Source organism: Dipodomys spectabilis, unplaced genomic scaffold (assembly GCF_019054845.1).
Source record: "Dipodomys spectabilis isolate Male_0828 unplaced genomic scaffold, ASM1905484v1 ptg000140l, whole genome shotgun sequence".
NCBI classification, from domain to species: domain Eukaryota; kingdom Metazoa; phylum Chordata; class Mammalia; order Rodentia; family Heteromyidae; genus Dipodomys; species Dipodomys spectabilis.
In genome coordinates this window covers 17,621,951-17,645,938 of record NW_024870817.1, presented here as the reverse complement: position 1 = coordinate 17,645,938, position 23,988 = coordinate 17,621,951, and positions in this window count along the sequence as shown.

Below are 23,988 nucleotides of genomic sequence, written 5' to 3'. Positions count from 1 at the left end.
ATTTAATGTTTCTAATAAGCCAAAATAAGGACGTACTGAAGAAAGACAATAGTGAATCATAGAAATAATAGTAAAATATAAGATAGCAATAATTTTAAATGATGCAATTTGAAAGGATATGAAGTAATTCATTTAATAATGCAATAAAAACACGAGTAATCAACTTAGAATATTCAAAAGAAGTGAGAGAGAAGACACGATATTCACATATTCTGTAAAAATTTCATGTCACAGCACAGCTGGTGAAGGAATGGAAGGCCAAAACCTGAATCCAGTACAGGACTGTATTAATATAAAATGTATTCTCTATTATCACTTTATCTCTCAGGGATTAAATGAGTTGATAAATTCTGGATAAAAATTAATGACATAATAGAGTAACATAGCTATGAAATTAACAAGTTAGTCTCATTTTTTATATCGAAATTAGATGCTAAGATTCTAGTACACTAGAATGCATGGGGAGAGGAGAAAACCTCAAAATTATTTAGTAACCTGTGTGAATGTCACATGATTATTACCCTGATCTTGAGAAAATATGTATGATAATATATTCATTATTGATTCTTTCCAGGTTGGACTCTTGCTTTGGCTCATTGCTCATTTTAAATAGCTCAGTAAGTCACAAGGCTTGTCAGTGCCTTCCCTGTTAGCTTTACATCATTTGTTTATAGCATCTGCTCTACAATAGCCTGTGCTAGAGATGAACTCTTCTAGACTGGGAGGATTTAATGCACAGTGCAGGTGTATATTATGTCTGCTACACATACATCATACACACAATGGAATTTTTGGAGAAAACCACAGATAATTGCACATTAATTTATCCTGTATTCCAAATAACTAACATGGTGCCCAGAACATAATGTGTGCTCTCTGAATGCTAAAGATGCTCAGAGTATAATATGTGCTCTGTGGATGCTCATGGAATAAATGAATAAATGAATGTACATGGGAGCAGAAACAGGAAAAAAATTAAAATTTCAGCTGATTTTTATATATAATGTTGTTATACATTTACTCTTATCCTACAACTGAAAATTTAATAAATTCCTTTTTTACCTATTTAAAAACTCTTACCAAGGCTGGTTTTATCTTCATATTTTATAAAAGTTGCATGTGATCTCTTCAACAAATAAGCATCTTTCCTTGGATTAATCAGTGAGCTTATTTAAATGCAGTAATAGGCAAAATAAATCAAACAAGTCATATATCAATTAACAATGTGTAAATAAAAATGAAAATAACATAATACCAGGTTTATACTATATTTTACTTTTCATTTCATCTTTGATATTTTTTATTTATTGTAAAGATGATGAACAGGGGAGTTCATTTCTAATGTAATACCATTACAAACATAAGGCAACTAGTACATTTCTTTTTAAACAATGCTACCCCATCCCTCACTTTCTCCCACTTACCATTCCCCACTCCCCTATCCTCACATGGTAAAATTACTTTCCAACATAGTGTTTAATGAATATCATTGTTACATTAGTTCATCCTTTGTTCTGCTGTGTCTGTGATTTCCCTTTCCCTTCTACGGATCAGATAAGCTTATATACAAGACAAAGGGTACAGAAAACTAAAACAGAAAGACAAAAATAGAAATAACTGCATACATGACATAAAATGAACCTTTTGTTTCCAATTCTTGGAGTTCATTTTGATACGCTTCGTTATATATGGTCATATGTACCTAGTGATTGATATTGTGATTCCCTGCTAAAAAATATCATAGACATATTCCAATGGTTACACATGAAGCAAACCATGAAACATATTTCCTTGGGCCTGGCTTGCACTTTAATCCTAGGTCCTGAGGAGGCTGAGATCTGAGAATCACCCTTTGATAGAAGCCTGGGCAGGAAAGTCCATGAGATGCTTATTACCAATTAATCTCAGGAAAAGCTGGAAGTGGAGCTGTGACTCAAGTGGTAGAGCTCTATTTGAGCAAAGGTCAGGGATAATGTATAGGCCCAAAGTTCAAACTCCAGGACCAGAAAGGGAAAAAAAGAAAGAAAGGAGAGAAAAGAGACACTTCTTTATGTTTCAGATTCAACATGATGGACTACCATCCCCCTCCAACTTTTTTTTCTAATTCTGTTACTGTCTACACCCTACCATGTTTGCTGATTACTGAATGTATATTCTTTTGCTTAGAATTTGAAATATTCTGTCTACATCACTAGGAGTTAAAATAATCAAATGTTCTTCCAAAGGGAAGAAACATAAGAAGAGATATTGGGAGAAAAATCCTATCCTACAAAAGGTAGAGGTTGTCTTTAATTATTCTCAGAAAGGAATTTGTATGACTGAAGAAGGGTCAACAGGACCCATGTTCTTCCTTTGGTTATAAATAAATTTGATAGAAGATGGCGGAGGAGAAGCTGGAGGCTAAACAAGCTCTCGCATAGAACAGAGTTTTAGAGTTCCAGTGAATAGTCCTAAGCCACAGAATCACACCAAGTGTGATCACAGGACAGAGAGTGAGGCCAGAGAGGGAAAATCCAGGCAAGGAGACAGCTCTGAGCACTTGCCAAAAGCCACCACCGCGGCGGCAACGGTGGCGGCGGCGGCGGCGGCAGCCACAGTCGCCATACCTTCAAAACAGAGAGTCTGGGATGAAGGAGCCAGAAGCTGCTGGTGAGCAGATTCTACTCAACACCAGGAAGAACCAACAAGGAGCGGACAGATTCATCCTGCACTTCGCAGACCAGAGACAACCCAGGAACCAAGACTCGGCGTGAGTAGAAGCCTGACGTCCTCACTCCTTCTCAGGGAACAGAGTCCACCACTCCCCCCTACCAGTACAGGAGATCTCCATCTTGGATACCGACAAAGCTCGGCAGAGCTGCTAGCTCCATCTCAGGCCTTGGAAGGAAACTAGAGCCATTTAGCAGGTCACAAGAACCTAAGCTGACCTGCCAGACTCAGCTCCACCCAGGGAAAAGTTACCCAGCTCTGGCTTTATTCACTGGGTAATCAGAGTCAGAGACTGCCCCTCCCTTTACCAGCCTTGACAATCAATTGAAATTCAGTAAACATAAACCCTGAGAAGGGCTCCAGGCTGGGCTCTGTGAGTTTCTCACAAACTAGCCCCCGGGAAAAGCTACTGTTCACTGAAAGGCCTCAACTCTATCCAGAACCTAGCCTCATCACAGCATCTCCAAACTTGAGGAAAAAGCCATCTCCCTCTTTTGTGATACTCAAAGCACACCCCCCTCCCATTGAACTAACTTGGGAGGAGGATCGAAAAATCCTGGGTAAAGCAGAGCATTTTTCTGCCTGTTCAAACAAACTGACTTCAGAAACCAACCAAGCCACAGGACTCCAATAGACCAAAGACTCCAACAAGAGGCTGGTTAAGGACACAAGGGAGATACAGGATTTTTCCCACCCCTCCCAAAAAAATCAAAGAACTTTTTTATTTCTTTTTTTTTAATTTTTATTTTTTTATTGTGAAAATACTGTACAGAGGGGTTACAATTACATGAGCAAGATAGTGAGTATATTTCTTATCAAGCATTGTAGCCTCCTCCTTTTGTTTACCTTTCCTATCCCTTCCCATCCTCCCTCCCCTGCCACCCAATCTTCTCCCCCCCCCCAAGTTGTAAAGTTCGTTTTTGACATGAAAACTTGTACTTATCATTTTTGCCACAGTTCCACCTGTATCCTTATTTAAATGACTTGTTTTAACCCTTCCCCTCCACAAATTATACTAATATCAAATACAGTGGAAAGCAGGGGTTATATTGTGGGAAAGGGACATACAAAGCAACAAAGAAATAATCTTATAATTGAGTTAGAAACAAATGCAGGAAAGAAAAAATAAACATTTAAAATACATACCTTAGGGTTCATTTTCCTAACATTACCTTATCTGAACTTTTCTGCTTGACTAATACATATACTAGATATTGGAAATAAGGGAAACCATGGGACCTATGTTTCTTTGGGCTTGGCTTACTTCACTTAATATAATTTTTTCCAAGCCTTTCCATTTCCTAACAAATGGGGCAATGTCATTCTTTCTGATGGAAGCATAGAATTCCATTGTGTATATATACCACATTTTCTTGATCCATTCATCTACTTTGGGGCATCTGGGTTGGTTTTATATCTTAACTATGGTAAATAATGCTGCAATGTACATACATAGTTGTGCTGGTAGCTTTAGTGTGGTCTTGTTTGTAAACATTTGGGTAAATGCCCAAAAGTGGGACTGCTGGGTCATAGGGGAGCTCTATGTGGAGTCTTTTGAGGAACCTCCATACTACTTTCTAAAGTGGTTGAACAAGTTTACACTCCTACCAACAATGAAGTAAGGTTCCCTTCTGTCCACATCCCCTCCAGCATCTGTTGTTAGTAGAGTTCTTGATTTTTGCCATTCTAACTGGGGTGAGGTGGTATCTCAATATTGTTTTGATTTACATTTTTTTTATGGCTATGCAAAAAAACAAAGAACTTTTTTTTCTTTTTTTTGTACCTTTTACAAAAAATTTTTTTTCTTTTCTAAAACTTTTTAAAATTCTTACATTTTACTTTTCTTGAAAAAAATTGTTTTCTAGAAACTTTTTTTTCCTCTTATAATTTTTATTTTACGGGTATGTGTGTGTGTTTTTCTTTTTTTTTTCTTTCTTTTAAAAAAAATTCTTTTTGTTTTTTTTGTTTAGCTCTAATGAACTTCTGGTCTTTTTTTCTTTCTTTCTCATCCTTTTTACCTTTTCTTCTCTTTCATTCTTCTTTATTTGACTTAATTGTTGTTCTGCACATCCTCAGATAAACCCGTAGTTGACTATTAGATCCTATCTCCCATTGTGTACACACTTAATCTCCAAATTTATTACTCAATTCAAAACCTCTGAGACTTAAATCCCTTATTAGCAGTACTACCTCTTTATACCTATATAATATTTTAAGTATTTTTATTTTTAAGTTTTTCACATCTCCTTTATATCCCTCCCCTTCTCTCATTATATTCACGTTCTTCTCTGAATAGTTTGTTTTCATTTCTGTATAATATTTTTAATTTTTACTTTTCTATTTTTTCAAGGCTCTTTTATTTCCCTTTCTCTTTCTTCTTTTTTTCTCTCTCTCTACTTTCATCCTATCCAACCTATTTCCTGGTTTGAGATTAGGACTTAGTTAACTCTCCCTGTGCCTTCCCACATCACTCTATTCCTATTTTTTTACCCACAAATCTCCCTAAACCTAATAATTACTGGTTTAATAAATTCTTCTTAGCGGTTCGTACCCCATTAATACATAGTTGTTTGATGTTGAATAGATGTATCTGTTGAACAAGATTGTATCTGCAGACTATTGACTGTGCATATACAGACTGTGGTTGATGCTTGCCTTAAGATAGTGTTTTAGCACAAAAATGGTGTTATTTTCATCCCAAATGGGCAGAGTAAGTCAGAAAAACACAAGAAAAATGTCAAGTCCAGGTATCTCTACTCCCACTCATGATAATCAGGGGACAGAACAGAAAATGAATAATCCAGAGGAGAGTTCCCAAATATCTCTACAAACACTGCTTGAAAACATGATAAATGAAAAGATTGAAAACATACAGAGAACTTTGTATGAGTGTGATAGGGAGAGAGAGGAGACAATCCAAAGGTTTACACAGGAATATCATGAGCGTGAGGAAGCTACTCAAAAACTGATACAGGATTTGCGTGAACAGCTTGAGAACACTCAAAGAGAAAGGCAAGAATGGCGTGAACAGGTTGAGAACACTCAAAGAGAACCACAAGAATGGCATGAAGGGAGGAAGCTAAGCAAAGAGTAATACAGGAATTAAGAGAACAGGATGAGAATACACAAAGATTACTAAAGGCATTCATGGGATCCATTAACAAAGAGCTGAAGGAATTCAGGGAGACCACAAAGGGAATGCTGAATGGAACCCAACAGAAGGAATGGGAGTCCAAGGAAAACATAACCAATCAACTAAGTGATTTGAGAATAAACACTGAACACCAAATTAAGGAAGTAAAGAAGTTCATACAAGATCTAAAACAAAGCTTCAACAAAGAATTTGAATCCATCAAAGCTGACCAATTAGAAGGAAAAGAAATAAAAAACAAAGTAGAAAATTTCAACAGCAGGTTAGACCATGCAGAAGATCGAATCTCTGGGATTGAAGACAGCCTAGATATTATAGAGAAAGAAAATACAACCATCCAAGACAAGTCCAAGAAATATGATAGATCTATCCAACACTTGGAAGACACCATCAGAAGGCCTAATCTAAGGATAATGGGTGTAGAGGAGCACCTAGAAACAGAAGTTCATGGCCTAGGAAATTTGTTTAACAGGATCCTATCAGAGAACTTCCCAAACATGCAAAAAGATAGGCCTATTCAGATACAAGAAGCTTTTAGAACTCCAAATAGACCAGACCAGAGTAGGACATCTCACCATCACATTACAATCCACACAGGATCAATTCAGACCAAGGAAAAGATCCTTAAAGCTGTCAAGGAGAAAAGATTAATCACCTATAAAGGGAAACCAATTAGAATCACCTCAGATCAGCAGAGACAATCAAAGCAAGAAGAGCCTGGAATGATGTATGCCATGCCCTAAAAACAAACAACTATCAACCAAGAATACTGTACCCAGCTAAACTCTCCTTCATAACTGAAGGCCAAATAAAAACCTTCCATAGCAAAGAAAAATTGAAACAATACATCTCCACCAAACCAGCCCTACAAAAGATTCTTAAAGATGTCCTACACATAGAAAACCAACAAGACCGCAATAAAGACCAAGAAACTGCACCCAAACTGAGAATCCAAGAACCATAGGAAGAACCCAGTTCTCACAGCCCCCAAGGAGGTGGATAACATGGCAGGAACTCCCAAATACCTCTCAGTCCTATCTCTCAATGTTAACAGACTTAACTCTCCAATTAAGTGACATAGACTGTCTAGTTGGATTAAAAAACAAGATCCTTCTATTTGCTGTCTTCAGGAGTCACATCTTGCCCATAAGATAAGGTGATGTTAGGAAAATGAACCTTAAGGTATGTATTTTAAATGTTCTTTTTCTTTCATGCATTTGTTTCTAACTCATTTATATGATTATTTCTTCATTGCTTTGTATGTCCCTTCCCCACAGTATAACCCCTGCTTTCACTGTATTTGATGTCGGTATAATTTGTGGAGGGGAAGGGGAAAAACAAGTGGTTTAAATAAGGATACAGGTGTACCTGTTGCAACAATGAGAAGTACAAGTTGTCATGTCAAAAACGAACTTTACAAGTTTGGTGGGGGAGTGGGGGGAGGTTTGGGTGTTTGGGGAGAGGCTTGGAAGGGATGGGAAGGGGAAACAAAGGAGGAGGCTACAATGCTTGATAAGAAATGTGCTCATTATCTTGCCCATGTAATTGTAACCCCTCTGTACAGTTTTTTCACAATAAAAAAATAAAAAATTAAATAAATAAGGAAATTTTTATGAAGGAAATACGTATTCTATAGAGAGGAATCACATTGGTGAATAGTTGTAAAGGGAATATTTTTATGCAGATGAATGGTATTGTTTGAAATCATTAGGACAGTCATACAAAACTCTCCTGGGCCCACTTTTCTATTTTCTGGGAATCAGACAATGGCACAGAGATTATATCATGACCACAGATTGTCAGTCTCCAGATATCTAGTTCTACTGGGATTCCCATAACATTGACTTTAAATGAATTTCTGAAGAGCAATGGCTGGGTAGCAATCAATGCTTTAAAAATGGAACTCGTGCCCAGCAACAGTGGATCATGTCTGTAATCCTAGCTACTGAGGAGACTGGGATCTGATTATTGCATTTAGAAGCCAGCTCTGGAAGAAATGTCCCATGAGATTCTTTCTTGTGTGTGTGTGTGTGTGTGTGTGTGTGTGTGTGTGTGTGTGTGTTTGTGTTTGTGTGTGTGAGAGAGAGAGAGAAAGAGAGAGAGAGAGACTTTTTTTTACTGTCAAGGTGATATACAGTGGGGTTACAGTTACATAAATAAGGTAATAAGTACATTTTTTTTGGTTGGTCATGGGGCTTGAACTCTGGGCTTGGACGCTGTCCATGAGCTCTTCAGCTCAAGGTGAGTGCTCTACCACTTGAGCCACAGCGCCACTTCTGGTTTTTGAATGGTTTATTGCATGAGTCTCACAGACTTTCCTGCCTGGGCTGGCTTTGAACCGTGATCCTCAGATCTCATCCTCCTGAGTAGCTAGGATTAAAGGTGTGAGCCACTGGCTCCAGGGTCAATAAGTACATTTCTTGTTCCCCCCTCCCTCAATATTCTCCTACTTTCCTCCCCACCAATCCCCCCACCCAAGTTGTACAGATCATTTCCAACATATTGTCTTGTGAATATAGCTGTTGCATTGGTTCCCCATTGTCCTTTGTCTCACCATCTCTCATTTCCAATTAACCACTCAAAGACTGAAACTGGAGCTGTGACTCAATGGTAGAGCACTATCCTTGAGCACGAAGAGGCTCAGGGACAGTTTCCAGGCCCGTGAGTTCAAGCCTCAGAACTGACAAAAGGGAAAAAAGTAACTTGTTTTTTGTTACATACACAGTTTCAAATAGAACTAAGGTGTTTGAATTTGCTTAGCATATTTGCTTGGCTGGCTTTCAACTACTTTAGCCAAGTCTCTAGCCTGGCTTTTTTCTGGATATTTTAGAGAAGTTCTATGGTTTGGGGTTTTTGGCTTATTTTTTTGGTGGGTGGGAGGTGGTTTTCTGGACTGTCTTTGAATTGATGTTCAGCATTTGAATCACCAGAATACTTATTGTAGATGTGAGCACTCTGGTAGCATGTGCTTTTGCTATAACCATATTTTAGTTTCCTGACAGTTGAGATTAATATTGATTTCTTAAACCAAAAGGCAATCTGCCAGTGAATAAACATATGCATGCTTCCCCCATCTTTTGCCAAATGTACATGTGATACCTTAGGTCAATTTCAAGCTTTTTAACTCAATGTACATAAAAAATTTTGTAGTTTGCTTAAGGATAAAACAAAAGTTTCAGAGAGGAGTCTAGATGTTGTTTTTGAAAGGAAGCTCCTGGAAATTGCCAGTAGAATTCACTTAAAAGAGACTAATTATAGAACTCCACACTAGAAATAAAGAAGCATATTACAGTTGTTTCCATGTTACCTCTTAATCAAGGAAATTTAAACAGATGAAGTAAAACAGGTTTATTTTCTTTGCTAGAGTGATTGGAGTTTAGTGTAATGGGAAGAGAAACAGGTGAAAGCAAAGCCATTAGGAATAAATCAAGAGTCCTGTCTAATTAGCGCAAATAACTAATTGAAAATTGAACCACATCTAGAACGTATTTAATCCAGCACCTTTCATGAGATATCATTAAACAGCCCAATGAAAATAGCACTTGGGAAAATTAGTAAGATGAAATTAATAGCAATACTTAAAATACTTAGTACAAGGTCTTACTTTTAAGTCATAGTTGCTACTAGTACAAAGAATACACAAAATAAAATGATATATGTGTAAAATATTTTCATTCTAGAACCTTAATTTTTTTGAGGTTCAGATACAAATTTGATTATGAGAAGAAAGATTCTTACCTCTCTGAACACGTTCATTGGAAAGTAATAGATGAAAGTTGAAGAAAAGCCTAGTTTCATGCTTGTCTGCCTTCTACAGTTCAAGACTTCATAACAGTCGTATTTGGTGGATAGTAGCTCAAGTGAGATGCTTTTGGAGAGTGAATGTTAAAGACTTTTTTGTACTTGTGTGTAGTAGGGTACCAGAAAATGAAGAAACATAGTTATAACTTCACAGTTCATTGCTCAATTCTGTATGAAGTATGGAATTGGAAAAATACAATTTGAGTTTAGGGAATTGTGGAAAAATAAAGATGATTAAAAGTAAGCTTAGAGGTCTTCTCTCAAAATGTACTTATAGCTTTGAAGGCTGTGCTATTTGTTACATATTCAGTTCTCACAACTGCAGCTGCACTCTTAATTCAGGAAAGAAAAAATAATAACTGTCAATGTGATAGGCAGAATTAGAAAAACTAATAGAATAGGAACTATAGTTTAAAAAATCTTGGTCTTTAATTTTCTTAAGTAATATAATATATATATATCAATTTCTTTTATAACATGGTATAAATAACTTCTCATTATTTACAAAAGTCATTTTACTGGTGAGTATACAGAAATGTCTGCTGATCTAGAATCACAGTACTATTGGTATTGATGTGAATTATTTGCCTAAATCAAGAAAAAAAAAAGAGATGAAGACGGGTGAGAGGAGAAGGGAAGAAAAGAGAAGACAGAGGAGAGGAAGTATAGGGAAATAGAGGGAAAGTATTCATCAGAAGGAATTGTAGAAGTAATTTTCTTCTTCTGTGTTGTTTTAAAAAGTCATTATTCTTTTAAAACTCATATCCCAAATAAGAATTTGCAAAACACTAACCAATGTATTAGTTTGACTTACTTTATATAAATAATAAGATGAATTTCTTTAACTTGTTTCATAATGAACAATTTTTTCTGTAACATTTAAAAAATTTTGAATTTACAAAAGAAAGAACTTTCTAAATACTACTTATTAAAACATGATTTTATATTCATTTAGTAATATAAGAAGATAAATTGAAATAGTACTTACAAAATCAATTAAAATAAGATTAGAATGAGCCCAATTCATTTTATTAAATATAATTTGTGTTTTGATTGATAGTACTGGTAATTAAACTGAGGACCTTGAGTTTTCTTGACTAGCTTTTCTCAGCTTGTGCTCCATCATTTGGGCCTTGCATTCAGTCTAGGTTTTGTTGTGTGTGCATGCACATACAGGTTTGTTTGCTGGTTCTGAGGCTTGAATTCAGAGCCTGGATACTGTCTCAGATTTTTTCTCAAGGCTTGCTCTCCACCACTTGAGCCACTTATGGTTTTGGGGTTGTTAATTGCAGATAAGAGTCTCATGAACTTCCTGCCTGAGATGGTTTTGAACTTTGATCCCATAGCTCAGCATCTTGAGTAACTAGAATCACAGATGTGAGGTCAAATGTCTCCAGTCTAGTTTTTGTGGTTATTTTGAAGATGGAGTCTAAAGCATTTGTCTGCCCAAGGTCATGTTGAACTATGATTTTTCTGGATCTAAGCCTCTTGAGTAACTAGGATTGAACATGCAAAAATTTTTAAATGTTGCTCAATGTGTCATTTTATTTTGAGGGACACTGAAAGAGACATTTACCTTACAATATTTAACAAAGATGTGACAATTTAATTTTGATAGATAATCATCTAGCAGACTTAAAGCAAGCCCTTGGTACAATATCTTGCTAAAGAAATAAACCCAAAAAATGGGGGGACAAAAGGTGAACAAACCCATCAGTGATGCTCACTAGATGCTATGTTGAAAATGAACTGTGGGCTTGAAAGGTGGCTCAGTGGTAGAGTGCTTGCCTTGAATGCATGAAGCCCTGGGTTCGATTTCTCAGTACCACATAAGCAGAAAAGGACAGAAGTGGCATTGTAGCTTAAATGGTAGAGTGCTAGCTTTGAGCTAGAGAGCTGAGGGACAGTGCCCAGGCCCAGAGTTCAGGACCCACGAAAAGAAAAAGAAAATTAACTATACAACTTGACGAGAGGGGGCCAACAGGGGAGGAGGTTGGAAGGGGAAATATAGGAAGAAAAAATAAAGAGGTACCTCTGTTCATAAAAAAACTGTACTTAGCCTGGCGCCAGTGGCTCACGCCTGTAATTCTAGCTACTCAAGATGATGAGATCTGAGGATCGCAGTTCAAAGCCAGCCCGGGCAGGAAAGTCCGTGAAACTCTTATCTCCACTAAACCACCAGAAAACCGGAAGTGGCGTTGTTGCTCAAGTGGTAGAGCACTCGCCTTGAGCTGAAGAGCTGAGGGACAGAGCCCAGCCCCAGAGTTCAAGCCCCATGACCGACCAAAAATAAATAAATAAATAAATGATAAAAAAAAAAACTGTACTTTTTACCTGACATAGAACTGCAATCCTTCTGTACAATTACAATAACAATAAAAATTCCAGGCAGACTATGATGTGTATATAATAATGCATACCTTAGAATTCAACAGAAGTCTAAATTTTAACACCAACTTGGGAATGATATTCAAATTTCTAATTATAGCCTCACAAATATGGAGTCGCTATCTACATTTAGCACACGATTAAAAGGAAAATATTTGGCAGTTGTGATCTCAGGGAAAAAATCAACTATTTGGAGATCAAAAGCAAAATAAAACAGAAACATCGGAGTTAATTTAATTATTGATATAGATAAATTTAATTAACTTAATAATAAAAATCTATATAATATCTTTCAGGTAAGAAGTTTTAACATTCTGTGGAAAATCAAAGTAGGACATTTGGGTCATAATTAATTGTATCTTCTAACAATATATTTTCATGGCCAAATGATATTTATTGCAAGAGTTTGGTTTTCCAAGGTATTTAGCAAATCGTAATTATTTTCTTTCTCTACAGTAAATTTACATTCAAACATCTGAGTTTCCACCATCTCAAAACTTGTTTGTATTTAGTACTTGGGATCATCAAATTAATTCTACTTGTCAAAAGAATTGATTTGAGTTACCTATGAATAGTCCTTGGGTAAGGCAATTATTTTTTCAACATGATCTCAACTTATTTCAACATAATACTATCAGTGACAAAAGTGCTAAAATGTGATGCATTAGAACTTCTGATGTAAGAGATAATTTTTAAATTGATATAAAATTTGAATATGTCAAAGTAGAAGTTTTATCTTTTTAATCTAGAAAAAGTTTCTTTTTTTATTTTTGGTCGGTTGTGGGGCCTGAACTCTGGTACTGGGCTCTGTCCCTCAGTTCTTCAGCTCAAGGCTAGGGCTTTACCACTTGAGCCAAGCACCACTTCCGGCTTTTTCTGCTTATGTGGTGCTGAGGAATCGAGCCCAGGGCCTCATTCATGCAAGGCAAGCGCTCTCCCACTGATCCACCTTCCTAGCCCCTAGAAAAAGTTTCTTGATAAGTACCTTTCTTGTCCTCATTATAAGAATATATTTTTAGATAATATTCTGGATAATCCCTCTCTCTTTTCAAATTAAGTAATGTAATTCTGTCTTTCTACTTGACGAATAAGCTTAATTATTTCTGATTTTCAAGAAGTTGCTTCCATATGTCAAATAATTTTCCTAATTATTTATACTCTTGAAGAGACATTCAGTATATTTTTCATCAACTAGTTCAATGTGTTTATTTTTAGATTTTTAACTTTCATTTAAATTTAATATGAATAACAGTTTTCACTTGGTCAGCAAGAGAAACTATACAATCAGCCACAGAGGGACAAATATGACAGTTATTCATTTTTGAGGCAATTGCATTTCAGAGGTTAACAACAATCTCCCTATTGGATATTACAAAATTAAAGTGTTAGTACAATAGATTTTTTCCCCCTAAGGTTTAGCCATGTGTTAAGTGAATCTTTGTATGGAGCACATCTAGAAAAGTGTTGTTAATTTTGACTATTCATTACTTTTTTTTTTTTTTGTCGGTTGTGGGGTTTGAACTCTCGCCCTGAGTGCTGTCCCTCAACTCTTCAGCTCAAGGTTAGCACTCTACCACTTGAACCACAGTGCCACTTCCTGTTTTTTGAGTGGTTTATTGGAGATGAGTCTTACTGGCTTTCCTGCCTGAGCTGGCTTTGAACTAGGATTATAGGCGTGAGCCACCAGCACCCAGCTCATTACATTATTATTATCAAAAGATGAGAAGATATTTCTAACATGAGCAGTTTACATGCTATTCTAAAGAGAATTTTATCTTTGGTAATTATGTTTGAGTTACATGCACTGATAATATAAAAGGAGTTTCATTGTGATTTTTCTGCACTTGCACACAGACTGCAGTTTGAGCAAATTCATCTCCTCTGCCACAATCCCGTTCTTCCTTTTTCCAATTTCTATGCATTAGCTTTCAAGTGTATTTACTTAGATATGGAGCTATTAACAAAACATTTCCTACTTGTGATTACAAAAATTTATCATTATCTATATTGCAAAAATCTACATTACTATATTTAAGAAGATATACAAAAATGTTGCCATTTAACAAAATTTGATAAATCTAGTTTCTTCCTTCTAATGCACACAAATACACAAAACAAAGGTATGCATAAGATTTTCTTCATTTTTATAGCACTTGTTGTTTTTTATTAGGTTATTACCATACTCATGGTAATAAATCAAAGCCTCAGAGAAAATAGAAATGTATCTTTCTATAAAATGATGAAGGAATCAGAGTAAATCTGCTTTATAATAAGGCTCCATTCTTAGTGAATAGTTTGGATGTTTTTAATTTCCTGAGAAACCTAGAAATATATACCTAAATTAGTTTTTTTTAATTCAGAAAGAGTTGAATTTAATATTTATTGAATTACTAATTTACAAAATTCATATCCTAAATATCCTTCAAGATTAAATCTAATAGAAAAGTCAGACACACTTTTTAAAAACTTGAACCCTAAGAGATCTACATGTATGGGCACATTTAATTGTCAGACAGACATGATTATTTATTTCCTGCAATCCATGAACCTATTAACTTACAACAGTTATTTTTGTCTCCTCTCATTACCAAGTAGAATTTATTTCTCCATTCCTCAGCCGAGCCTGACCTTTGACACTGATGTCAGTGGGCACATGCTTGGCTGATACGCCACTGAAGAATTGCTATTCCACCAGCCTGATCATAGGCCTTCTCTGCTTCTGCATGTCCTCTTAAACCTGGCTGTGCTGTCCTGTGCACATTCTATGTCAGCTTTCTGAAAAAGGAGAAATATAGAAAAGAATCAACTAATTCATGTTGGTAGAGCCATTTAGCCAAACATCACTTCACAGCAGAACCATGTGGAAACTGAGATATGAAACAAAAGCACAACACAACTGTAACATCTTCAAGAGAAATAGAAATGCTATTGCTGTGAGCCAATAGATTTGGAAGTTAGGAACAGGCAGCTATTTTATTAACTAATAATATGGAATGGGTGTTCATCAATTTTTTGATAATATAGGAAGTATATTCTAATTTAATTTAGCATTTTTAAGCTGATATTTTTAGCAATCTACTTTTTGGCTTTATATAGTTTTGTGGAAGGATTGCCATAAAGTTTCAATGCAATATATTAACTGTAAAAAATATCTGATCTATATCTCAGTGTGGTCCTTCACAGCTGATAATTGACCTAAATCAACAATATCTTGTGTTTGTCAGGGTATCTACTATGAATGTCTTCTTTTTGGCTTTCAGTATTGTATTAGAAGGAAGTCTTTACTAAAGGACAAAGAATTATACTACACTTCTATAAGAAAAATACACATATAAGTTATTGGAAGTTCTTCTAAATGAGATGTTTGTCTTTCCTCCCACTTACTTTTGTTATTTATTTTTAGGACTACTTATGTTCATTTGTTTTATCCTTTCAAATAAAATTTAATTCAAAACTATTTATGCCATTACTTAAAGCATTGAAGGTTATTCATAATGTTGTCTCCTCTCCTCCTTTGCATGTCCTCCTGAAGTGTATGTGTGTGTGTGTGTGTGTGTGTGTGTGTGTGTGTAGGTGATACTACAAGATCTTCATGTATCATCTTGCATATTTTATAACTCAGCTTTAATGTTAATCATTTCTGTAGGAAACCCTGATTACTTACATTACAGAATGATATCAAAAAGGCACTCTGATGTGAAAGGCATGCTTACTGGTTCCTGGATATCAATATCATAATTTAGATAGGTAAGAAATATCTAACCACTATATCTCTATATAAGTGTCTGTATCTGCATTAGTAAAACATGAGTTGATGTTGATAAGTTATTATATTACCATATAAAAGATTCTCAACTTCTCTGCTTGCTACTTGTAAATTCAAATTCCAGTAGAAACCTATTTTTCACCATCAATTGATATCTTCGTTGATCTCTAATATGCATGTAAAGCATTAACAGTATTTTTGTTCCTCATGTGAAATATGTTTATATACTAAAAGGCAGAATTGGGTTACATGACAGTAAGGGCCCTTTATGTGAAACTTTTTTAAAATTTTTTATTATGAAAATACCATACAGACAAGTTACAATTACATGGGCAAGATGAGTACATTTCTTATCAAGCATTGTTGCCTCCTCCTTTGTTTCCCCTTCCTATCCTTTCCCATATCCCACCCTCCCTCTCCCCCCCACACACCAAAGTTGTAAAGTTCGTTTTTCCAACATAATGACTTGTACATCTCATTGTTGCAATGGGTCCACTGGTATCCCTATTTAAACGATTTGTTCTTTCCCTTCCCCTCCACAAATTATACCAACATCAAATACAGTGAAAGCAGGGGATATACCATGGGGGAGAGACATACAAAGCAACAAAGAAATCATCATGTAAATATGTTAGAAACAATGTCATTTGCAAATATCTTACATGTCCCTTTTAAAAACGGAGAACCTGCCTGTGAGGGCCTTCTTGTGCCTTATAGCATTGTGGAAGTCATCTTACAGGTGAGAATATATGTGAGTGAAAAACGAGTCAAACCTGTTTTTAATGAGCTCCCACTCAGGATAGTTGCTTTTTTCAATTCATGAGAGCAGAGTTATCATTACTTAAAATTCCACCTTTCAACATTTTTGCACTGGGGCAGAAGTTCCAAACTATGAACTCTGATAAAACATTAATCTACAGCAACATCTGAAAATCAGTGACCAGGCTTAGAAAGCTATGTCTATGATTCTAAAACCTTTGGTGTGTGTGTGTGTGTGTGTGTGTGTGTGTGTGTGTGTGTGTGTGTGTGTGTGTGTGTGTGTGTGTGTGTGTGTGTGCTGGTCATGGGGCTTGAAATCAGGGCCTGCTCTGGCCCTGGGACTAAGCGCTTTCCCTGAGCTATTTAGCTCCAGGCTAACATTTTACCACTTGAGCTAGAGCTCCATTTCCAGATTATGTGTGTGTGTTCAATTAATTGGAAATAAGAATCTCATAGAGTTTCCTGCCTGGGGTCAGTTCTGAACCATGACCCTCAAATCTCAGCCTTCCAAGTAGCTAAAATTACAAGCAAGAGCTACCAATGTCTGCTGCTTGCAAAAATATGTATTAGCACATCCAACTCTTCAGCTCGTAATTACTCTATTCCATTGATAGATTTTCATCTGTCTGTGGCCAACACCTTCACAAAATCTCTCTCCTCACATGAAATGATTTCAACAGTGTTTGTTTTCTGTCCGTTTCCTATCTTTTCCTTCCCTTCCCCCCCTCTTGCTTCCATACTAAGGATTAAACATTGAACTCAGGGGCTCATTCTTGCTAGGCAAATGATCTATAACTAGAGCTTTGTCTTCATTCCTTTGAAAATGAACAATTCTGTTTAATACACACAAAAAATTCCCTTCTCAGTTCCTCTATACCCTATTTACCAATAAACCATCTCTCAGATAATTTGAAATAGTGAACTCTAACTCATGTTTTCTATTATGCTCAGGTATATAACCACTACTGAAGATTTAGTCATCACTATGTATGGGACTCCAAAGCACTTGTCACAGAGCTATATCAAAGATGATCCAGAAATTCTACTCCTGCCCATTTATCCAAAAGATTAAAAAACAGGATACAGTAAAGCCATCAACACATGTCCATTGAGAAAATATTCTCCATAGCCAAGGTATGGAATCAGTGCAAATTTTCCTCAATGACCTAATGTATCAAGAGAATATTACTCACAGAATGTTACGCAAGAGAATGTTACATAGTAGAATGTTACTCATTCATTAGAATGATATTTTACCATTGGTAAAGAAATGAAAAGACCTAGAAATAGTTATATTATGTGAAGTCAGGCCTAGAGAGACAAAGAATGTATGTTTTCCTTTATATGTGAAAGATACCTTTAGCTTATAAACTTATAGGTAACTATGTTGGGTGCTATTTAAGGATATAAAAATATAAATGAAACACATAAGAGTCAAGGCACTTCTCAAATAGCGTAATTTCTTAGAAAGGCACAAACCTCAACAAAATAAACATCAGGAACAGGTACTTGAAAGGGGCCATGTGTGGAGTCAAGGGGAAAGTGGTAGATGAATGAAGAAAAGTGGGGAAAAGACAGTCAAGAATTCAATATATCCTCTACGAAATTAAGAACAATGAGTGAAGGGTCAGGCCAGGAGATATGGTTAAGAATGCTTAAAGGGGGTGACATTGATCAAGACATAATGTACTCATTACATGCTTTGTTAAATGAGGATAATATGAAGGATAATAACAAAAGAAAATATGACTTCCTGAATACATGAATGAATGATTGAAGTAACATTACTCTAAAATCTTGTTTACCTGGGGTGACCCAAAGTGCCCTGACCAGATCCCTGGCTGGAGAGGGAGGGAACATATTGGAAAAGGGCAATGGAACATACTATTTTCCTCACACCTTGTACAGCTACCTGGGAAAGAATCCTGGGACACAACCTAACCACTGCCCCAGCAAACTACAACTCTCAACCCTCCCCCCAAACTCATGACAGCAGACAGCAGTGTCTCATGGAGACAGATGCATTCAGGACGCACCTGGGGAAAAAACAAAAAACAAAAAACATCAGGACCCACCTATGAGCCAGCAAACTACAGCTCCCGATTCTCTCCCAAACTCCTATCAGTGGACAGTAATGCCCTAGGAGAGGCATGCAGCCAGAGAGACACCTGGGAAAACACCAGGACCTACACCTATATAGAAAAAAAATATGTGAATCATTACATTTGCCATCACATCACCCAACCCAGCATCTCTGATGGAAATAGCTGCATATAGCTCTAGTAGCAATTAGAGTCAAAGTACAACTTAATCTAGGTATCTTCCTCTAAAAAGGTCCTAACTCGGGCACATTCCTATATAAACTTCAGTAGGGAACAGCCCTGATCCCTGACACACTGAGAAAATCTCTCCCTCTCTCTCTGTCTGTCTGTCTCTCTCAATCTCTCTTTCATCAATTTTAGAGACTCAGTTTAAAAAAATCTCCCAGTTGAATGCTCTGAGTCTACTGATGTGATGATTTAAGATATGCATTTATACAATTTAAACAATATATACACATATAATATCCTACACTTCGTTATATCACATTTCTCTCTTCAAAATTAAGAGTTGTAATATAATAGGAGATAGCAATTACCTTAGGCTTTTTAGAGACGGCAGCATTAGGGTTCAGGGAACATAACCCAAATTCTCTTTATTACAATTATTCTTCAATATAAGGTGGTGTGGTGGTGTTTTGGTTTTGTTTCATTGTAGTTTTTCTTTTCTCTTTTGTCTTTTTCCTTTCTTTTTTATTTTCCTCTCCTTCTCCTCCTTCTTTTCCCTTACTTATATCCTCCAGCACACTTATTCCCTTCTTTTCTCCTCTACATAAAATTATATATAGATATATAGATATATTTATATATAACTACATAGTTATATATAACTCTTTGTCTTTGTATGTATTCCCATGTATAGATATATGTAATTGTATATAAATGTCATTATAATAACTATATAAAAGTTATATGTATTTTACATATTACATATATTTATATATTATATATATTTATATATATATTACTAACCTAATAATTTATATATTTATTTATTTATTCATATCTTCCTGATAACTACAGTTGTGGAGATTCATTGTCATGAGCCTGAAATACTTCCAACAAAATTTCACACAGATATATACAAGGTCACCTTGAAGAATCAGTCATATTTTGATTGACATGTTTTCTATAGCTGCAGGCTTCTACATTATCCCTTATGCTAAATGTTGCTGAAAACATTCTTACTAGTTCTAGTCATACATTACATATTCTTTAAACTAGGCATTTTCAAAGAAGTTTGCTAGATACATGAGTGAGTAAAAGTTTTGAAGAAATTGTTTAGTATCGAAAAGAGTTTTTTTCCAGTCTAGTGAATGTTTCACAGATTGATTGTTTACTGCTGACTGCTACTCCAGAGTTTATGGACTGTTTGTTTATTTCGGGATGGTATGAACTTTTCCCGCAACAAAGCATCCTTGTAGAATGTCTCCTCAAGGAAAAATACATCAGCATCTCAGCTATGAATACTGAACGAGCTTCTGTGTTTCAAAATATATATTGTAGATTTTGTGACTACATTGCAGTAACAAGACAGATACTTTTTGGGTACAATGGGGTGAAATCACACAAAAGAACTGTAAGTTAAAAATATCTCAAATCAGAAAATTCTTTATACACCTAATCCACTAACCAAATAATTTAGCAACAGAGCATATTTAAAATATGTACTGTTGACTTGAGTAATGGGCTTGATGTGTAAAGCTACCTCCTCAATGCATAGTGAGAGAATATTATGTCTTATTTTCAACCTAGCACAAAATAAAAATTTACACTACAAATGATAATATCCACAGAATATTTTTCACAGACTCGAAGATTGAAAACATTATGTCCTAAAAAGTCATAACCTTTATCAGCTGTTACATGTTTTGTCTTTGATATCTGAAAATACATTATTATAGAAATTTAAACATCAGCCAGACTCTAGAGGCTCACACATGGAATCCAAGATACTCAAGAGAATTGAGATCTGGAGGATTATAGTAAAGACCAGGGAGACAATTTCTCTGGATTATATCTCCAAAATAACCAGCAAAATGAAGGACTGAAAGTATAGCTTAAGTTGTAGAGCACTAGATGGGAAAGTAGAAATTCTGAACAGAAACTTCAGTCACACAGAGAGACAGAGTCACAATACAGATACAAACACACACACACACACACACACACACACACGCACACACACACACACACACACACACATTGCCAGTTTCTTATCACTGTTAAAGGGTATAATTTGATAATAAATTCACAGTATGAGTTATAGTATTTATGGTCATTTTATGAGCAGAAAATTTTCCTTTTGTGAATGCATATGACTGAATAAGTTGTCAATAAATCAGCAGAGAATTGTACAACTTGGCTACTCTGATGTAGAAATTGCCCTAATTCGAATGAAATTTTATGCTAAATTTTTATATCACATTACCATCATTTAACTGCTTTAAATACTATATTTTCTTTCCCCCAGTGTAATGTTGAAAGATTTCATGGATATTTACTTAACTAAAAGGTGGGTACCATGATCAGTGAGTCACATTGCTATTGGTAAAAACATTCTTTGTGAAATACTCTCAACCCTTAAACTCTTTGCAACTCCTTCCTGAGGATTTTAGAGTAGCAAGCTCTTCCTATATACAATAGATCATCACAGAAATAATAAAACCTGAACTATTAAAACCATGGGAAATGTTTTAACATACTGGAGAGCTTGTTTGATTTCCATTATAAAATTGTTTCATGACGAGGAAATTAACAAATTAACAAATTAAAATTAACAAATGAGTTATTACTGTTTTGAATATATGAAAGAATGTGACATTCTTTTTAGAGCTGCAAGAGTGTAGTCAAAACATTTTTTTAATGAGAAGGGAAAATAGACTACCTTTCCATTTGTATTTTTAATTTCATTATTTTCATAGTGAAGAGAGTAAAAATATTTTTTTAAACTCAGTTGCTCTGTCATTGTCCTAGGTTTGAAAGGACTTAACATAAAGTTAGTGAAGATATATGCATAAATATATTTTAAAAATATATTTGCATAGTCATTTTCTTTTTGTATATAAAATGAAGTCTGTTTGTAGAAGAATGCTTTTGTCGTAGTGGCACATTTGTACCATATGAAGAGTTTTATCTTTTCCATTTTTTTCTTATGTAATAATTACTCTAACAACTTCGTTAAATATGTTTAATTACATTCTGTGCTACATGTAGACATAATGAAAAATTAGGACTGGAAAGTATTGTCTCTGATATGTTTATAGAAATTCCAGTGTTGTTACTCCATTTATTGTCTGCTAACAATCTGGTATAAACAAATATTGGGTTCTCTTGATGCTTTATCAACATTTATAGTCATAACTTTTTAACATTAAACTGTATAATGATATCCATATGGGTTACTAAATGTAGATGCAGAATATAAAATGTCCACACAATAATATTCAACATAAACAAATATTCTTTAATATGTATAGCATAACCTTGACAAGAATAGATAAAGCAAAATTCATCTCAATGAGAAGATTTCTTTGAGATTGAGACTTTGCTAGTGTGAAGGTAGACTTTCTGGCATCCAAGAAAAACATTTGAAGTTCAGATTTCTTCCTCTTTTTTTTGAGTAAAAGCTGAGGATAAGCTGAAGAAAACTGAGATTTTCATAGTGTAAAGGTTACAGAGTAGCTGAAGAATGTGACTATTGTCCATTCACTTATGAGTTTCCAATATTGGGCAAGAGACGCATTCTTCTGGTACTAAAACACACCATTCTAAGTGTATGGAATTACCACAAAATCGCAACAGCAACAATGTTACTAGAAAAATATTAACTAGGATCACTGAGGAAAGTTTAGAACCAATTGTGCAATTAGAAGATGATTGTTCTAAGAAGATGTTTGTGCATATCCATAATTAGTTCACACTAAATATGAAAAATTCTTTTTTATAGAGAGGATGATTGAGATTAAAATATATTTTTTTTGAAATGGAGTGTGAAACTTTTCTGTTCAGAATAGCTTTGCACTATGATCTTAAATATCATGGATTATTTTCATTACACATGAAAATAAAATAGATTATACTACTACCTCATAATTCTATCTCAAATTCTTCTTATTTTTATATTTATAATGCTGAAAATTGAGTCCAGAGCCTCAGAAAGGTGAAGTAATTGGTCTCTCAGTCAAATATATCTCATGTCCCCTATGTAAGTTATTTGAAAGATATTAGACATCCTATAAATTTTGTCTGAAAATGATATCCATAAAACAAAACTGTAATAGAATCGTGATAGCAATAATAATAACAAGGATGCTGCCAATAGCCATATAATTGCTGTCAACATATAAACTTATAAATATCAAGAATTTAAAATTTCTTTTTTCATATATATCTATATAATTATTATAATGATACTGTACAGAGGGATTATAGTTATTTGAGCGAGTAAATGAGAACATTTCCTATCCAGCATTGTTTTTCCCTTTGTTTTTCCCCTACCATCCCTTCCTGCCCCACCTCCCCAAATCCTGCTCCCCCCCCTCACCCTCACTCCCCCCCCCCCCCCCCTGCAAGATGTAGAGTTCGTTTTCAACATAGAATCTTGTGTGTCTCATTGTAACAATGTGTCAAAATCTATCCGTCTTTCAGCATTTTGTTATTTCCCTTCCTCTTCCCAAATTAGAAAATTGGACATACAAGAAGTAGGGCACTGGAATCAACTACAGTGAAAACAAGAGTTATCCCACGGGGGAAGAACATACGAAAGAAACAAAAGAAGTTACATAGTACATTATAAGTACTTTAAAAACAACAGCAACAAAGGAAAAACCTCTCGTGTCCCTATCTTGGAGGTCATTTCCTTAAGCATCAACTTCTAAGATCATATTTACATAGCTTTTGACCTTTTCTGCTGGTCCTGCACATATACTAGGTATTGCAGATAACGGAAACCATGGGACCTGTGTTTCTTTGGGCCTGGCTTACTTCACTTAATATAATTTTTTCCAAGTCTTTCCATTTCCTAATGAATGTGGCAGTGGCATTCCTTCTAATGAAGGCATAGAGTTCATATATATATACACACACACACACACACATATATATATATATATAATATTTTCTTTTTTTTTTTTTTTTTGTCGGTTGTGGGACTTGAACTCTGGGCCTGGGCGCTGTCCCTCAGCTCTTCAGCTCAAGGCGAGCGCTCTACCACTTGAGCCACAGTGCCACTTCCGGTTTTCTGGTGGTTTATTGGAGATAGGAGTCTCTCGGTCTCTCCTGCCCGGGCTGGCTTTGAACCGTGATCCTCAGAT